Raw genomic sequence first — 19,162 nt, 5'->3', positions numbered from 1 at the left:
TGAAGACTCTAGTCAGTACACGTCGAGCCCAAGTTTTCGTGCCTCCGTCTCAGAAAGTTAACGTGTGTCTCTGTGTTCTAGATTCCCCGGACCCGTCCCCGTGTTTCCCCGTGTGGAGTGTGGAAGGAGAGAGAGAGGTTGGAGTGAGCACGTGTGTGATTCCCCTGTTTTCCCTGGAGCCCTGGAACCCTGCCTCTCACATCTTGTATATAGCACTATCCTCGCACTGTCCTCTCTGTTAAAACGCAACTCCGGAGACCTGCAAGTGGATCCTCAGAGCAACCCGTGACAATAACAATCCAGCCATACCATGGATCGAGCAGACTCGGCTCAGCAATCCGCCTCCTCTCCTAAAGCCTTGTTGGAGCGACACGAGCAGATGCTACAACACATTAACCATCAGTTGCTCGCACTCACTCAGGCTCTCGCTCAGCACAGACCTCTGCCAGGTCCCACTATGCCTCCCCCGTCTGCTCCTTCACAGCCGCCAACCCCGGAACCCTCCACGCTACCAACCCCCGCTTCCGCAGAACCTCCAGAACAAGCTCTACCGTCACCGGAGCCGTTTGCTGGTGAGTCCACAAGTGTGCTGGTTTCCTAACACAGATTACGTTGCAGTTTAGGCAACTGCGGCGGACATATGAAAGTGATGGAGCAAAGATGGCCTTTTCTGTACAGTTACTCCGCGGTCAAGCCTTAAACTGGGCTCAAGCAGTGTTGTGAACCGACCCGGAGATTGCCTATGCTGATTTTCTCTCAAAGTTTAAAAGTGTTTTTGAAAGGGGCACCGGAACAGAGGCAGCGGGCCACCGTTTGCTGAACTTAAAACAAGGAAGACGGTGTATGGCGGACTTCTCTGTGGAGTTTTGGACACTGAAGATCTTGTAAATAAACCGTCTCTGTTAAAACATAACTCCGGAGTCCGGAGACAGATTTGTTATTTTCAAAAGTAATTAGTTACTTTATTACTTTGTTACTTTTTAAAACATGATACACAACCTGAATAAGTAAAGCACATTGCATCAAGCAAAAATGTAATTATATGCAACAGTCTCTGACTGGAAGAAATATGTTTAACATGTAAACCTATTTTCTGCATATTCCAGCATATACATACATATACATACACTCACTCTTTCAAATAGTAAAACACAGCAAACAAGAAATAAAATCAAAGATTCAGCAACACTGAGTCCTGTCGCTCTTAAATCTATTTTCACCTGTTTAGCAGGAGTGGGGGTTTGTCCGGTGCCGCAGCGGTCATATCAGTGGGGGGATGTGGGGGTTTCTCTGTGAATTTCACATTCCCGTGGCAGTGTGCTCGGTACTTGGTTAGATTTGAAGTTTAATTTTTCGCTGTAGAAAGACGTTTTCTTCCCACGCAGAGTGTACAGCAGACACTAATGTTTTTGTCACTTTTTACAGAATCAAACCCAAAGTAATGTGAGTACTTCCAAGCTTTAAATGCTACATGTTCATACTCTCTCCCACACTCCATATTATCCAAGTCTGTTGCTGTCACTGACATCACACGTTCTTACGTCATTGTCACGAGACACTCTCACAAACAAAATCATGACAGTTTAGTAATGCAGTAACACAGCTTACTTACGGGAAAGTAACAGTAATCTAATTACTTTTCTTGCAATAGTAATCCCTTACTTTGCTCATTACTTGAAAACGTAATCAGATTACAGTAACGGGTTATTGCCCATTTCTGATAATCACAAACTGACCTGCATGGAAGATGCTGACCTGTCTGCAAACACCCGCCTTTTACTCTCTGACCTGCGTGAAACACAGAAAACTCAGACACAAACCAGAAATAGGGAAAGTTTGGCTTCAATGCTGCAACCAGTTTTGGGTATATTGCATTGTGAAGTAATGCTTTAGTATTACTACATTTTTCGTTTTTAACATTTTTCAGTAATGCACTAATATAATGCTTTACTGTGCTAAATTCACTAATTATAATACAGTTGATTAAGTAATCTACTGCATTAATTTTAAGGAAAGTAATGTAATGTAACCAAAACATTTAAAAAAGGACATTTCAAAATTTTTATTTTCCCAATTAAATCTGTCTGTCAATATGAACTCCCTGAAACAGCTGAAACAGAATTTCAGCCACCAATATTTTTTTTTCTTTTGTGTACAATGCTGTCTTTTTAACATTAAACCAACTTGCAAGCCTGGCAGAAAAACAAGCTATTGTGAAAGTTTCCAAACCTGCAATTCTTCCGATGGCCACTAGAGACTGCCTCCAAACAGTGAGCCAATCCCCACAGTGAGCTGTCTTAAAATGTTCACTCAATATGCAGCAAAACCAAACAGCCTAGAGTTAATAAAATAAACCTGAATTCTTCCTTTCAACTACTTCAACTTTCTTGAACCTCTGTCGACTCACTGACATAGATCATATATTGTCCTTGTCTCTTTCTTTGTTTCTCTTCTCTTTTTCCTCATCTACTGCCATAAAGTTGGACTACATGGCATGCCACTTTGAGCCTGGCTTTGTCAGATGTGTCTTCCTGTTAAAAGGGAGTTTTTTTCTTCCCCTGTTGCCAATTGCTTGATTACAGGGGATCATACAATTGTTGAGTCTTCATAAAGTGGCTTGAGACAACTGTTGTTTTCAAGTTGCACATGCAAGTAAATACAGCTGTACTGAATGTAATTTAGCAAGCCAGTCAAGAACCCTTACACAAACACAGAGACACAACAACATCTAAACAAATTTTTTCAGTTGAAGATATTAATGGTTTCTTATTCTGGTATTAATTAAATGTTTAGATTTTTCACATCTCTCTCTCTCTCATACACACACAGGGTTGTGGTGTTATTTATTTTATTTATTAGAGATGGTTAGTTTACATGTATTAGTCAGCTAGAGTGGGAGTTCGCTACATAAATTGAGTCCGACTTGGCACATAAGGAGCAATCAGGCAAAACAACATGAAAACAGTCTGTGACTGTTAAGGACACAGACAAAGAAGATTTGGTGAATAACATCTAGATTATGTACACACAGAAAGAGAAGAGGCAGAGTTAGTGCTCATTATGTGGCGAGAGCAATAAAAGTGACGCAAAACACAAAACAAAAGAGTAAACCATGGAAATGATCCTGGAGCAAGAACAAAACATATCTTAACAATTTTAATGGTTCCTCCAATGGACACATTACATGTTACTGGCTTTACTTGCTTATATAAATATCCCTTGGGTTGTCCAAACTGCAAGTACAGGAAATAGAAAAGGTGATGGAGCATTGTTGTGGAACGTAATGACACCCCTACATCTTTTTTTTAAAAACTGTAATTAATCAGCATAATGTAATAAGTTGTATGATTGCTTACACTTACTGTCAAAAGGAACCAGTTCAGTTATAAAACACTCTGAAATGCTCATGGTCCTGTCAGGGGAAGTTCATCCGTCTTGTCTCAAAAGATGTTTTTTTAAAGACAATCTGTAAACTAAACTCAACATTTTGCTTTTCTGCTCTCAGAGGAACCTCGTGACATTTTATAAAAATTTCAGAAACAAGCTGGCCAATATCCTGTTTCAAAGATTAAGGATGAAAAATATCTTGCTTGTCCCATTTACAATACTTAAATAATGATTGTTAATGTATGATATAGCCTAACAATAGCTATTTTACAGAATAATCTTTAACTGAGCCTGGCCCAGGCCTCCAGTTTGTAGTCATAAAGACATAAAGGCTTAATTTTATTATTTTACAAAAATGGTCAACACAACTTAGGGTTAGCTTCGTAGCCAAAAAAGTGTCGACCGTGATGAATAAACCCTTGCAGACGAAAAACAGTCATTATTTAGCAGGTAATGCATTTAAAAATTGGCTGAAAATATCTTCTTTTTTTTTTTTTTTAAAAAACAACAAAACAAAAACATTGCTCACTTATTAATATCTCAGTTTTTTGGCGAAGTGGTAGAATTCCACAAAAATGTATCATCATTGCTTTAGGACTAGAATATTTATCACATAGAGAGTATTATAGAGAGTAATATATACATCAAATGTGTGTTTTGTTAGTAGGTGACAGACTATTGTGGCAGGGCCAGTGCTGAAGTATGGAAGAAAAAATAGAGAGGGATTTATTATCCTGTATTGAAGTTCACCCCAAAAGAGCTAGCATTTCACAGGAGCTGCATGCTGACCTTTCCAACAGCCAAAAATGTCATTGAAGGTTTAAGGCAAAGAAATCCAGTCGTATTTAACCAAGCCTTCAAAATCTTTGACATTTCTTCTGATGTTGCCACAGGATGGCACCCTGAAGACTGAGAGCTGGCCTTCTCATAGAGAGCTATAGCTTTTTACACATACAGACTTCACATGGAAGCAGCCCTTGTGCAAACACCAGTCTCCGCTATGAAAAGAGGGGATTTAGAGATATGCCATTGCAGCTGATGGAAGATAAGATTTTTTTAAAGCCTCTTTTTGTCTTTGTATTGTCTAACATGAATGGGTTACTAATTAGGAAAGACACACAGGGTCATGTCCCAATAGGTACTGATTATTTTAGGAAGATCAAGATACTTTTCAGCTGCTACTGTGACAAATTACTTCATTCTCAAACGCACACATGCACACAAACACAAACATATATATATATATATATGAGAGAGAGAGAGAGAGATACCATATACTGCATATACTTTTAATTCTGTTTACTTCTTAATTTTTTCTTCTCTGGTTTTGGAGTATGTGTGTGTCGAGACCCAACCCACACGCACAGACACACACATCAGTGAACACTCCACTGAATCAGTATGGTGTCAGTCTGCATCTTCCCTGCCACTCACTAAATTGGAGAGAAAGCTGCTCTGCGCTCAGGCAGAACTAAACTAGGAAGTGCTAAAGCTGGAGGCAGAGACAAGGGACATGTATGGTGGGGGGAGAAAAGAAGGGGCAGGGTGGTGAAAGAGAGAACACAGGGGTGGAAGTGATGGCAGCAGTGGTGGTGGTTGGGAAGGTTGTGGTGGGGGGTGGGGGGGTTACACTCTCAACACTACTGGATACTACCACGGTGGTCCTTCACTGATTCACATTCCCTTAATCCCAGTTGGCAACCTCTTGGACAGGCACACTTGATCCAAACGCACACACACACAAACAAATGCACACCCATACAAACACACTCGCCACCCCCATGCTGCTCGAACTCACTCACTCATAGAAAATGGACACAATGGTGTGGATGGGTTCAGCTTTAGATGAGGCAGAGGCGCAGATTGAAGTCTTTACACTTGTGTAGTCATCTCAGAGGATTGACATCACCTCCAGGAAAGAGGCTGAGCTATTGCAAGAATCAGAGGTACTGAAGAGCTTACCCTCTATAAGAGCGCACAGAGGATATTGGTTGAATCACAGTGGGCAGGATTTTGAAAAACAATTATGTGCATTTCTGTGGTCTTTGTATTTTAATCAACATAATATTAATTAACTGATCTTTGGATATCTGTTATACTCTCGTGTCATTAGCCATTTCTGAGCCTAAATCAGAAATTTAGGCTCCATTCCACTCCCCATTAATTGCAAAGCAAACCCAGGTAAAGTCTTAATCCGGTGATGACATGACGAATCCTACTTCCGGGCATAAAGTAGTCTGCGTTTAATATGGCTTTTGTGTTGTTAACATGTTTAATGTTTTGTATTTTATTCCATTTAATCTCAAAAAGCTCCTAAAACCAGAGGTGTGGACTCGAGTCACATGACTTGGACTCGAGTCAGACTCGAGTCATTAATTTTATGACTTTAGACTTGACTTGAAAAAATGTTCTAAGACTTGTGACTTGACTTGGACTTTTACACCAATGACTTGGGACTTGAATTGGACTTGAACCGGTTTACTTGAAAAGACTTGATATTTTACCCCAAATATAAAATTTAACATGCATATTATATAGAGATTGAAAATGTGACGTCATTCACGGGTAGAACCGCAAAGGATTCTGGGAACTCGTGGCAAGCGGTACTAGCGCACGCAGGCTTTCAATTAAAATCAGTTATACAGCGATAAAAAGAAACACAAAAATGTCAAGGAGCTGTTGTATCATTAACTGCAATAGCCGGTCGCATGACAGCCACGGGAAGCCGACGGGTAAAGAGATCGGTTGTTATCGGATTACGTCGTTGAAGAGAAATTGTTCAAGCCATGTTTCCAAAGTAACAAAGACGCGACGGATGGCCTGGATTGCAGCCATTCAAAGATCAAATATAACGTCCCAGAACACTCCAGCTCACAGGTTAGTCTGCTCCAAGCATTTACACGAAGGTCAGTGTTTTTTAGTACTTAATACGTCATTTTCATTACATAATTGGTGATATAGGTTACAAGCAAGTCTGGCGCTGAACAGAAATTGTCGCGCTATGCTCCTTTGTTTATTGTGCATAAATAGTGAATTGTCCTGACACAATATTGCGTTTCGCTTCTGTTATTATGGTACATTGACAAAAACATATACTTTTATTCACAGGGTAAAACAGGGTTTTTGTATCACTAATTGCCCAGTACGATTACAGCATACAATATTGTTGTCACTGCTACATTTCTGTGATGGGTACCAGAAATTATTTCCACTACTAATTAATTACCCTTGAGCTCAAAGGTCCTATTAATAAACAGTTAAGGAATGTGTATTTATGACGACAATTTGTGAGACTGGTAAACTTATGATACGTACGATGGTCTTTCGTTCTACACGGTGCATTTCAAGGTCCTGTACCCATCCGTCGGTAAACTGTACCTGGGCTTGTTGCAGTGACCTGAAGTTACTAAACTTCATGAGTGTATGCACTCACTCCAAGAACCGTATGATTATAAATATGCATATAAATATGCTACAATGAGATAGCTGACTTCATCTAACTAGCAAATGTTGTCTAGGCTACGTTGGTGATACAGTTTTTTTTTAATGTGTATGATATTTTTGTCATGCGATTTTAAAGCTGGTCCTACAACCGCATCCAAGAATAACATGCAGCTTATCTCAGAACTGTCGGTGAAAATTATTCTTGGAGCTAGGTTTAATTGAGCTGCATTTTAAAGAGGTGCAATTTCACAATTTGTGTATATTTTCTAAGTTCACTATTTTGTCATGTGTTGAGAAAAACACAGATTTTAAAATTACATGGTCTAATATTTACATTTAGCATATAACTGCAACATTATTTTTTCGTTTTTTTTTTTTAAAGACTCGAAAGGACTTGAAATTCAAAGTTTCAGACTTGTGACTTTACTCGGACTTTTACACCAGTGACTTGAGACTTGACTCTGACTTGCCTGACATTACTTGAGACTTGACTTGAGACTTGAGGATAAAGACTTGAGACTTACTTGAGACTTGCAAAACAATGACTTGGTCCCACCTCTGCCTAAAACAGTCAGTGATCACTGTTGACCTCCCTCGGCTTTTATTACCACTAATCATTTATTTAAGCTCAGTTTTTAAAACCTTAGGATGTAACTACAGCCCAGCCCATGCAGCAGTATATGAATGACTAACCTCATATTGTGGATGGATTATCTCAGTTGTTCTCCAGGCTGAAGTTTGGTCCTTTTACAACATCCTGCCATGCGATTACATTTTTTCCTGACCACCGAGAACACTCACGTTAACTTTTATCAAGTGGAAAAAAAGTTAGCTTGTTTATATTATGCTAACATAGCTGTGTCGCTAGCGGTCACGTAGCACATCATTGTATACCAGCTAGCCCAACTTCAGTAACCCTACAAACGTCACTGCTGTTTAGTTTTCTGTCTTCATTTATGTTGAAAGGGATAACAGAGATGTACGTTTTAATTTGTTTCCAAAACCCCGCAGTCAGGACATGCTATATTGTATTTAGATAGAAGCTAGCGAGCTAACTTCCTGCTAACTTCTAACTCCGTTAAATATCATAAATTCCGTTTTCATGGATGCCTGGATGTTAAACTCAATTGTTACACCTGGTAGAGCAGAACGCTGATCATTTTATTAAAGATGAAAGACTTAGACAGTTTTTCAACTCTCAGTAATGCCATAGTGATCGTTTGATATATGGACCTGCAGCGGAGTTTAGGTTCAGACACGGCTAGTGACGTCAGACTTTACGACCGGATTAACAGTTGGAGAGGTTATGCAACCGAAGTGGCACTAGGATGACTCAGGAGAGCAACAAGACCAAAAAGACAGTAATTGGTCCAGATGAGACAAAAAAAGAAGCTGATTCAGAATGCTTACTTGAGTCCACTAGAAGCAGTCAGATAGTGAGCCAGAGGATTGGAAAAATAAGGTTTCGCCTGTGACAGAGGAAATGTGGGACAAATTCTCTGGAAAGAGGTTAGAGCATTGCAAGCATATTTTATCCATGATAACTGTATACACCAGCCGACGCGGATATGGGAAGGAACATGGCAGAGTTTCTAAAAATGCCAGGAAATGAGCTGACTTAAAGAATCTGTCCATGATAGTGATGATTCAGTGATAGATTTAATGTTCTTGGGGTCAGTCCTCTGCTGCCCACCCTCAAACATATAAGTGTTCCAGAAAAGATTTTTCAGTGGAAGTGGAACGGATCAGTGGAAACTGGTTGGTTATGCAGGTAGGTAGGGATGGGTATCGAAAACCGGTTCTTGTTGAGAACCGGTTCCCACTGTTTCAATTCCTTGGAATTGTTTGCCATTTTTGCAAACGATTCCTTTATCGATTCCAGTCGCCCCGAATGACGTCACCACATTGCGGAGCATCATTTACTTGGCAGGAAACACGGCGCGTAAGCGGCTCAAACGCTCAAAAGTTTGGTTATACTTTATGAGAATGGATGACAACAGGGCAACTTGCAATACTTGCAAAGTAGATACTTCATTTAAGGGAGGAAACACTACGAATATGCAAAAGCATTTGCTCACAAAACACGCAATGACCTTAAATGAATGTCGTGTTTTTAATTCCACTCCGGACTCGGGAATCTCAACCCAGCAGTAGCGGTAACGTTTGCACGTCCTCTCCCGTTAATGCGGCAGGTAAATAATCAACTAACAGTGCAGAATCAGAATCAGAATCAGAATCAGAATGGGTTTATTGCCAGATGTTGAGGTTTACAACATTAGGAAATTGCTGCGGTGCTTCAGTGCAGACAATAAGAATTAAAGTGCTATGTAGAAAGAAAGATATGTGCATGAGATATACATGAGATATATACATGAGAATAAGAATTATGAGTGCTACGTAGAAAGATATATACATGAGTGCAGGTGGTGATCAGTGCCAAACATGAAATGATGCAGTGACACAGCGTAGGGTCATGTGTTAGTGGCGGGGACAATCATGTGGTTATTGTTCATGTGTCCAACAGCAGAGGGGAAGAAACTGTTCTTGTGGCGAGAGGTTCTGGTGCGAATGGACCGGAGCCTCCTGCCTGAGGGGAGCAGGTCAAACAGACTGTGTCCAGGGTGAGAAGGGTCAGCTGAGATCCGGGCTGCACACCGCAGTGTCCTGGAGGTGTACAGGTCCTGCAGAGATGGGAGTCTGCAGCCAATCACCTTCTCAGCAGAGCGCACAACACGCTGCAGTCTCTGTTTGTCCCTGATAGTGGCTCCAGCGTACCACACGGTGATGGAGGAGGTGAGGATGGACTCGATGATTGCAGTGTAGAATTGCATCATCGTCCGTGTTGGCAGGTTGAATTTCTTCAGCTGCCTCAGGAAGTACATCCTCTGCTGGGCTTTCTTGATGACGGAGGTGATGGTGGGCTCCCACTTCAGGTCCTGGGTGATGGTGGTACCCAGGAAGCGGAATGAGTCCACAGAGGTGATGGGGGTGTCAGTCAGGATGATGGGGGGGAGTGGGGCTGTGTGCTTCCTGAAGTCCACAATAATCTCCACTGTCTTCTGGGCATTCAGCACCAGGTTGTTGTGGCTGCACCAAGACACCAGACGTTCAACCTCCCTCCTGTAGGCAGACTCATCCCCGTCCGAGATGAGCCCAATGACGGTGGTGTCATCTGCGAACTTGATTAGCTTGACAGACTGGTGGGTGGAGGTGCAGCAGTTGGTGTACAGGGAGAAGAGCAGAGGAGAAAGAACACAGCCCTGAGGGGAGCCGGTGCTGATGGTCCGGGAGTCCGAGACATTCTTTCCCAGCCTCACGTGCTGCTTCCTGTCCGTCAGGAAGTCAGTGATCCACCGGCAGATGGGATCAGGCACATTCATCTGGGAAAGCTTGCCTCGGAGATGGTCTGGAAGGATGGTGTTGAAGGCAGAGCTGAAGTCCACAAACAGGATCCTGGCGTAGGTTCCTGGGGAGTCCAGATGCTGCAGGATGAAGTGTAGGGCCATGTTGATGGCGTCGTCTACAGACCTGTTGGCTCTATATGCAAACTGCAGGGGGTCCAGGAGGGGGGCCGTGAGGGTCTTGAGATGGGAGAGAACTAGGCGCTCAAATGACTTCATGACCACAGATGTCAGAGCCACGGGTCTGTAGTCATTTAGTCCAGTGATCCTAGGTTTCTTGGGGACAGGGATTATGGTAGAGGACTTGAAGCAGGCAGGCACATGACATGCCTGCAGTGAGGAGTTGAAGATGCCAGAAAACACTGGGGCCAGCTCGTTTGCACAGTGTCTGAGGGTGGCAGGAGACACACCGTCTGGGCCGGGAGCTTTCCGAGCATTCAGACTCCTAAACTGCTTCCTCACATCTGCTTCATGAATATGAAGAGTTGTGGTCGGAGGAGGTGGTGTGAAATCCTCTTTTGTGTGGGGTGAGGGGGCGGGTGTTGCAGGTGAACAGTTTGAAGGTGGTGATGGCTCTATGGAGGGGGGAGAGGTGGGGGAATGAGTGTCCAAAGTGCCTCTATTGTTGGGGTCGTTGGAGGTGTGAAGGCTGCCTGATGGCTCGTCAAAACGGCAGTAGAAGTCGTTAAGGGTGTTGGCTAAGAGCAAGTCATCAGTGGAGTGGGGGGTTTTAGGCTTGTAGTTTGTAATATTCCTAAAACCTTTCCACACAGAGGCCGAGTCATTCTCTGAGATCTGCTGCTGCATCTTCTCAGAGTGCTGATGTTTGGCAATGTCCACTTCTTTAGTGAACCTGCACTTGGCCTCTCCGCAGCAGTCCCTGTCTCCGCCCCCGAACGCCCCACTCTCCTCCAGCCACAGCCCCCTGAGCCTAGGAGTAAACCAGGGTCTGTCATCGTTATAACTCACCCTGGTGCGCAATGGCACAATGCCGTCCTCACAGAAGTGGACACAGGAGGTGACAGCGTCCGCAAACTCGTCCAAGCTGTTAGAAGCAGCCTCCACCGTGTCCCAGTCTGCGGTCTCCAAACACGTGCATATTATGTTAGTGCGATCTGCCTTATTACAAAACCTGCCATTACTGTGCATTTAGGTGACCATGATGAGAGAGACAGACAGAGTCTGGCTCAGATGCTGGCAGTTCTCGCTGCAGTCTACTGGTAGCGTCTCCTTTCAGGACAGGATAAACGAATGTCACCGAGCAGTGACTAAGTTTGTGGTCAAAGGCTTGAACCCATTTGCCACAGCAGATGCCCCCAATTTTAGGTAAGTGAATGTGTTTAATTGTAGGCAGGGACATTTCTGGATATTCTTGTGTAATTGCTACTGAATAATTTATGTTATACTTTGTTATTGCTACAGAAGAATATTTATTTTATTATTTTACATTTACAATTTTTTTTCCTGGGGACCCTGTGACACCCATTGAAGAGCCGTAGGCTGTGGATCTCTTAAGATCTCACTGTTGGGTTTGTAAGGCCACGTTACTCCTAAATTTATATCTTGTTCAAAGAGAAGATATAAAACGAAGTTCTAAGCTAATCGAACTTAGTGTTCTCCTTTTTTAAAAAGAATCGATAAGCGAATCGATAAAGAATCGAATCGTTAAACAGAATCGAAAATGGAATCGGAATCGTGAAAATCTTATCAATACCCATCCCTACAGGTAGGTGATCCACTCTTTCAACCAGTAGATAGGCACTGAAAATTAGGACATTATTTTAGCCGATGTCATTAGCACAGTGAGGATATAACTTCACTAATGAGTTATTTTAAAAAAAACTGCCTGTTTACTACACTTACGAAGCAGACAATCTGGTGAACCCAGAGTGCTGGAGCTGATCCTTTTACACTAAGGCTGATGAGGCGGTCCGGTTGAGGAGCAGGAAACTTTGGCTTCTACCCACAAGGGGAAATCAGTGCTGAACTATGACCCAAAGAACCCAAAGATAATGGATATGTGAAAAGATTTGGGATCACTTTCCAACCTTTTTGGTAAAATTTGGAACAGAAAGCAAATCAGAATATTCATTTGTAATCAGCCAGTGTTTGTTTTGTTACATTATTTGTAATGGCAAAAGACAAATTATGTACTCAGGGATACTCGAAAAAGACTTTGGTAGGTAACTAGATGATTTGTAAAAATGACTTTTTATCCTGATGTACACTAAACAACTTCCTAGGAACCCGCTCTTCACAAAGAGGATGGGTCAAATAAATATCTCAAGGCAACACTAACAGATTACGGTAATGGAGAGGCTGAAAAATGGAGTGATGTAGGAAGACGCTGATCCTGTGACTGGAGACTGAGAAGGGTTTGTGTGTCAGTACACAGAGCTGAAGATAATTCCAAACTTTTGCTCTTGAGATATAAGTAATCAGACTTTACTTTGATTTTTTCCCATTAAAACTGTCTCAGAACCAGACCTTGCATCTTGTCTGCTGCATGTTTGTAAGTATTCTTGGTCACTTATTTTAGTGCTGTAGAACAGATGGCTGTACTCGTGTACTGGCTTATAATACAAATTTAAGCACAACACAGCAATTTCTTTGGAAAGAGTAAAATTATTTTATTAAATAAAATACTTCCTGATACTTCCTGATCACCTTGTTTTTAGCCACAGCAAGCTAAATGCTGGTAGTCTACAACAAAGACTTCAACTGATCAAACACACACATCCACACATGTGCAATAGAAATAACACTAAGTGCAATACTGTTTCTGGCATCGTTGTATTATACTCATATTGTATATAGCATTTGTATTCTATTTTATTTGATTGTATATAGTATTTTATTTTATTCTATTCTATTGTGTACAGTATCTTATTGATATCTTATTCCACTGTTTTTCTCTAATTTTTCTATGCAACTTTGCACTGTCCACTGCTGTAACAAAACAAATTTCTCACGCGTGGGACTAATAAAGGTTATCTTATCTTATCTTATCTTAGTCTTAGCTAGCTAGCAAATACGTTCACTGGTTAGCTTGTAAAATAGATAATAAACTTACTTGTTTATTATCTATTGATTATTGAAAATTATGTAGAAAAAAATACTAAAACAACTGGCCGTACATAAAAGAGGAATGAACCATTTTATTTATTTTTTTATTTGGGTGAGGATACAATGTCCTGGCTCAAACTGATTGTTTTTGCCTGTCCGGCTTAGCTTTTTAAAACAAGATGTTATCAGTATAGGACATGCCATAGTTTATTCATATTTTTGACTTAAATTGGGACCAATATTTACAAAATGAATATTATTTCTACTTAATATGAGCCCAAAATTCAACCGGGAAAGTGCGTAGTAAAGATACATTGGCTTCAGATTTTGTATTTTGACTTTCTAAAATGCATTCCACCCAGCAGTTGGCTAGTTCACCCATTTTCAGTCCACTGTGGCTAAGATGTTTTGGCTTTGAGGATTTGTGTGTCAGTGCAGATTTTATAGGTACTAATAGTTTATTCAACAGCGACAAAGGACCATTAAAAGAGACTACACATAGATGTATATTTTTTCTCAGAAAAACTCTAAGCACAGCAATAGCCATATATTCCAAACCAGCCCAAGCTTTTGGAAATCCAAGACTCTGATCAGATCATAGCAACTAACAGCTTATTCTGCTAAAACTGTGATAACAGACAGCCTTCTTTTTTCAAAAGAAATAAAAAAAAAATTCACTAGTCAGAACTTTTAAGAAAATTTGCATCATTTTTGGCACAAAAAACAACTTTTCATGTTTATCTCTGTAAGAGCTCTAAGTCATGTTGCCTTTCTTTCGTCATTTGCTTCACACTAATTGGCATCTGGATAATGTGGTTCATTTGTTTTTGTTTTATTTTTTCCTTTCTTTTCCTGTCAGAGAATTTATGAGGCTACAGCTGCAGTTTAGGTCAATAAGATCATGTCTGTGGTACTAAAATCCACTGTGACCCATCCAAAAAAAGAACAAGTTGATATCCTCACAATAATGAAATCTTTAACATGACATTATTCTTTGGGAACCAGTTTGTTTCCATAGGCTATATCCATTGATTATATAAGTAAATGTTAGCATAACACAAATAAGACAAATCAGTGCATTTTTCCTTCTGTTGTAACCAGAACCAATCTGAGTATTTCTAAATTATGTTTATACAAATCTTTTCACTTAAGAATATGGGGAAAAACATTGTTTTGTACTGTATTTACTAAACCTCCATGGTTACAAAATGATTATGGTTTGGGGTGCCAATCAAAAGGCAGTCATGGGTGCCAAATGACTGGTTTTCCTCCAGCAGTCGCCTCTAAATTTGAGTCAGTCCCCATAAACGCCCATCTTAAAATGCCCATTTATAACAACACTACAATGGGCGATTAACTTACTTATTTATTTTTTATAATCCATTCAGATTGATTCTTTGAACGCTTAAAGGTAGGAGCATGCACACACGGGTAGCTGTAGGCTCAACTATGCTAGGCCTCTACTTTGCTAACTACAGTCATTGAACTACAACCCTCAAGCATGTTTGTGTTGTTGGTGCCTTTTTAATATTTTTTTTTACTATAGTCTGGTAACTTAGCACTAACTGGGACTTGCTAACCAATTCTGATCTTAACACTCTGTATTTTGTCCAACTATGCTAAATATTCGATCCAAGAAGCTCAAAATGCTACCACCAAGGCCTAAACAAAAAATCTGGCCTGGATCCCACTGTCTTATGAAACTTCATGCCTATTTCCAAACTTCCCTTTCTTTCAAAAATTCTGGAGAAAATTGTTTACAGTCTTTTCAGATAATTGAGGTTTAGCGTTCTTTGTCTCTTTTAAGTCTCTTTATAGCACAGAATACTCGCTGCTGACACTTTTTAATATATCATCCTTGTTACAGATTCAGGGAACTTTGTAACCTTGTTTTCTTAGACTTAAGAGCCTCTTTTGTCTGTTGATCATAATATTTGTGTAGGCTGTGTAGGGATTTGTGATACTGCGCTGGAGTGGTTCACATCATACTTGTACCTTTCTGTGTAAATCTACATGACTTCAGGTCTTCCTGTATCTGCTGCCCTTTTATTTTCTCTGTATCTGCACTACATCAGCTGCCCTTGAGGGTGCATGGACAAACTCCCATGCACCCTTAAGTATCCTCGAAAGGTTAAAGAACTGGTCCAGTGTTCTTTGACCGCGACGCAAACTGCATTGTTCCTCCTTAAACTGAGATTCAACTAACTGACGGACTCTCCTTTCGAGCACACTAGCAGAAATTTTCACAGAGAGGCTGAGGAGTGTTATGCCTCTATAGTTGTAGTACACCCTCTGGCCCCCCTTCTTAAAGATCGGAACCACCACCCTGGTCTGCCAATCCAGATGTACCACCCATGACCTCCACACAAAATTGTAGAGCTGTGTCAACCAAAACAGCCCCACAACATCCAGTGCCTTCAAGAACTCAGAGTAAACCTCATCCACCCCAGGGCCCCTTTTACCAAGGAATTGTATAACTGTCTCAAGGATCTCACCCCCAGTGATGGAGGAGTCATCCACACCATTCCCAGACTCTGCTTCCTCTGTGGAAGACGTGTCAGTGGGATTACAAAGGTCCTCAAATTATTTCTTCTACCACTTGACAAACTGTCACGGCTGGGGCGGCAGTCGTGTGGAGGGTGAGAAAGGAGGATCCAATAGCAGACAATGGCGGAGGTGCAAGTGGGTTTTATTTACAGTGCACAAAACCAAGGTGTGGGCAGAACCGAACATAAACCTAAACTGGGAAAACTAATACAAAATGGAGGACATGGAGCGAGGAGCAGAGAGACACGAAGAAACATGGAATAATATAGACTACACGGGAGATTCACAGAGAAACCTAGACGGACATGGGGTTAAACAGACGACGCGACAGAGAGCACAGGAAAACACAGGGCTTAAATACATGGGGAGTAATCAGGGAATGGGCCACAGGAGGGAGACACAGCTGGGAGCAATTAGGCTAACGAGACAGGGGAGAGGTAAAACTGAATACACTGACATGAGACATGAACTTTCCGAATAAAACAGGAAATAACAGACACAGAGAACCAGACAGGACACTGAACTTGACAGGCAGACTCATGAGCAGACACAATAACACCATGGACAGACAGAGAAAACACAGGCAGGCATGAAACAAAAACACTAACACATAGCAAACCTAAGCAAAAGACAAAACAGAATAACCGAGAACAAAGAATAATATAAAGAAACGCAAAACACCGAGTCCTCAGACTCAGGACCATGACACAAACTCCTCAGGTGAAGTCGGCGGTGCTCCACCTGCACTATACACAATGCAGGTAGAGCACCAGTTTCCTGTCCTGAATCACCTGAAGGTTTGCCAGATTCTCTTCGCGGCAGTCCTTTTCCATGGACTTTCCAAACTCCTCTTACACCTGAATTTTTGCTTCAGCCACTGGCCAAACTACGTTCCATCTTGGCCTGTCAGTACCTATCGACTGCTTACAAAGTTTCACAGGATGAGGGGTGGCTGTAGCTCAGGAGGTAGAGCAGGTCATCTACTAATCGGAAGGTTGGTGGTTCTATCCTGGCTCCTCCACTCTGCATGTCAAGCATCCTTGGGCAAGGTACTAACCCCAAATTGCATCCATCGGAGGGAGTGTGAATGTGTGTGAATGTACTTAGAAAGCACTAAATACAGAGAAAGTGCTTGTGAGAATGGGTGTGATTGGGTGAATGTGGCATGTTGTATAGAGCGTTTTGAGTACTCCGGGAGAGTAGAAAAGCACTATATAAGAATCAGTCCAATGGGATTTTCTCTTCAGTTGGATGGCTCCCTTCACTTCCGCTGTTGGCCAGCTCAGTACAGCAGTTTCAGTTACTAAGGACCGATATCCCCAGTCACCCTTGAAATGCTGTCACAGCTTTGCTGGAGGTGGGACTTGAAGATCTCATAGACTGGGGCCTCTGCCAGGCATTCTCACTGCCAGGTCTGTCCAGCATCCTCCACCGCCACCTGATCAAACTCACCACCATTTGGTGATAAGTTGACAGCTCAGCCCCTCTCTTAACCCGAGTGTCCAGGATGCAGATCTGATGATACAATTACAAAATTGAAATACAAATCATTGACCTGTGGCCTAGGGGCCACTTTTGCCACTTATTGACACCGTTATGGACACACTTATGTTTGAACATGGTGAAACTATGGTTTGCACAGAATTCCAGTAACAAAACACTGCACAGGTTCAGATCTGGCAGCTCATTCCTCCCTCCATGTCTCATTGTCTTTGCCCATAAAAGCCTTAAAGTCTCCAAGTAGGATGACAGAGTCCCTAGGTGGAGCACCCTCAAGCATTTCTTTAAGTATTATAATTTTACTGAATCTATGTTTACCCCTAGCCAGCAGTTTTTAAATTTGTGGCTTCACATGTCTCAGAGCAGAATCACCAATTACCAGAATTTGATCCCCAGTGGGTGTGTCGGCGAGTGGGGTAAAGCAGTCTTCTCTGGTCCCCTCCCCAATCAAACCAGGAGTGACATGTTTAGCTGCAAATTCTGCTTAAATTACTGGCTGTCTTAGCGGTGTCCAAAAAACGATGTGGCTTTTATAGTTAATTGGGAAACTTTCTGTAGCAAACCTGGTTATTAGGAGAGAAGGCATCCATCCCACTTTGGATGGAGCAGCTTTCATTTCTAGAAATCTGGCCAAATTTATTAAACCCCCCAAAACGAGATTATCCAGAGTTGGGACCAGAGTTGCAGTCTTACATGCCTCTGCAGCTTTTCTCCTCCCATTATCCCCTCAAAACCCCATCACCTCAGAGACTGTATCCCCCTCTAAAACAGACAAAAAAGAAACTAAAAATGACTTAAACATAAACAAAAAAAAATCACAAAGAAAGGCTCCAGGGCGATGCCCGGGTAAACTTATCACAAGGAAGGGTCAACTGTTGCCTAGGTTTTTCACTCATAGGGGTCTTCTGAATCGCTCTTTGTCTGGTCCTTCAACCTGGATCCATTTGCCATGGGAGACCCTACCAAGGTGACAAAAACCAGATATGCATGTTTATTATGCAGTGATAAACATGCATAATAAAAAAGTAATACATTGGTATAAACATTAACAGCTATTTAACCAGTTAAATTTTTATGTGAAATCATGTTAGCTGTGGAGGCTTCTCAGAATGTTTTGCGTTGTTTTCAAAACTGTTAGCTATCATCTGTTAAAGTGGATATGATATCTTGCTTGTGACCATTTCTGGAATACAAGCACTACAGAAATAGTATATGCAAGGCCAGATTGTTGCAGATATCCCCAGGCTTATATCATGTCACAGTACTCAGTACTCAAAGAACTATAGAAACGATGTGATACACAGGTATATATACACACAACCAGGCGTAGTGACATGCAGACTAGTTTTGTCCACCTAGCTGCACTTTCACACTAAACTTTTCATAAGGTTTACATGTGCATCTTTATTCACACTCAGAATCTCAAATCTCTGTGCCTGTATTCAGAGCCTGACTGCATGTGAACTCTCACCTTGAATCTTGAACAGCATGTGTAAACAGAGACATTTATATGTGCTTGAGAAGATATGTGGTAAATTGTTTTGCATAATTTCCTTTTTATTTGCGTTATGAGGCTGTCTTGATGTGTAATTTTGACATGCACCAGTTGGGTTTGTGTCTAGTGTCCTTTCACAGAAACAATAATGAAAAGCCAACAAATAGTTACCTTTTGCTTTTCATGGCCAGTCATTTAGATGAAGCGGGCAAAGATTTTCTATATGAATTAATTACAAATACTTGGAAATGTCAAGTATAGATAAAGCTTAATACCCTGTCTCCTCCCTTCTGCAAAAGAGAAGCTTTTAAATGGCTCTCTG

At 41.5% G+C, this 19,162-nt stretch overlaps 2 protein-coding genes across 2 annotated transcripts in view; one reads left to right on the top strand and one right to left on the bottom strand.

The window, feature by feature from the left end:
* Positions 1-247: 247 nt before the first annotated feature.
* LOC309701455 (fidgetin-like) overlaps positions 248-19,162 on the top strand; it is a gene marked incomplete at its 5' end in the record, with an annotated part of 79,704 nt that continues 60,789 nt past the window's right edge. Inside the window, one exon of the mRNA XM_082525669.1 lies at positions 248-572. The remainder of the gene's footprint in view (positions 573-19,162) is intronic.
* Positions 18,229-19,162, bottom strand: part of LOC309701459 (uncharacterized protein) — a 138,877-nt gene continuing 137,943 nt past the window's right edge. The window contains exon 7 of the mRNA XM_082525682.1: positions 18,229-18,304. The gene's annotated coding sequence lies outside the window, so the exon portion shown is untranslated. The remainder of the gene's footprint in view (positions 18,305-19,162) is intronic.

Source organism: Aulonocara stuartgranti (assembly GCF_965226115.1).
Source record: "Aulonocara stuartgranti genome assembly, chromosome: 23".
Taxonomy (NCBI): Eukaryota; Metazoa; Chordata; class Actinopteri; order Cichliformes; family Cichlidae; genus Aulonocara; species Aulonocara stuartgranti.
Note: the sequence above shows the minus strand (reverse complement) of the source record. Positions and strands in the feature narration are given on the sequence as shown.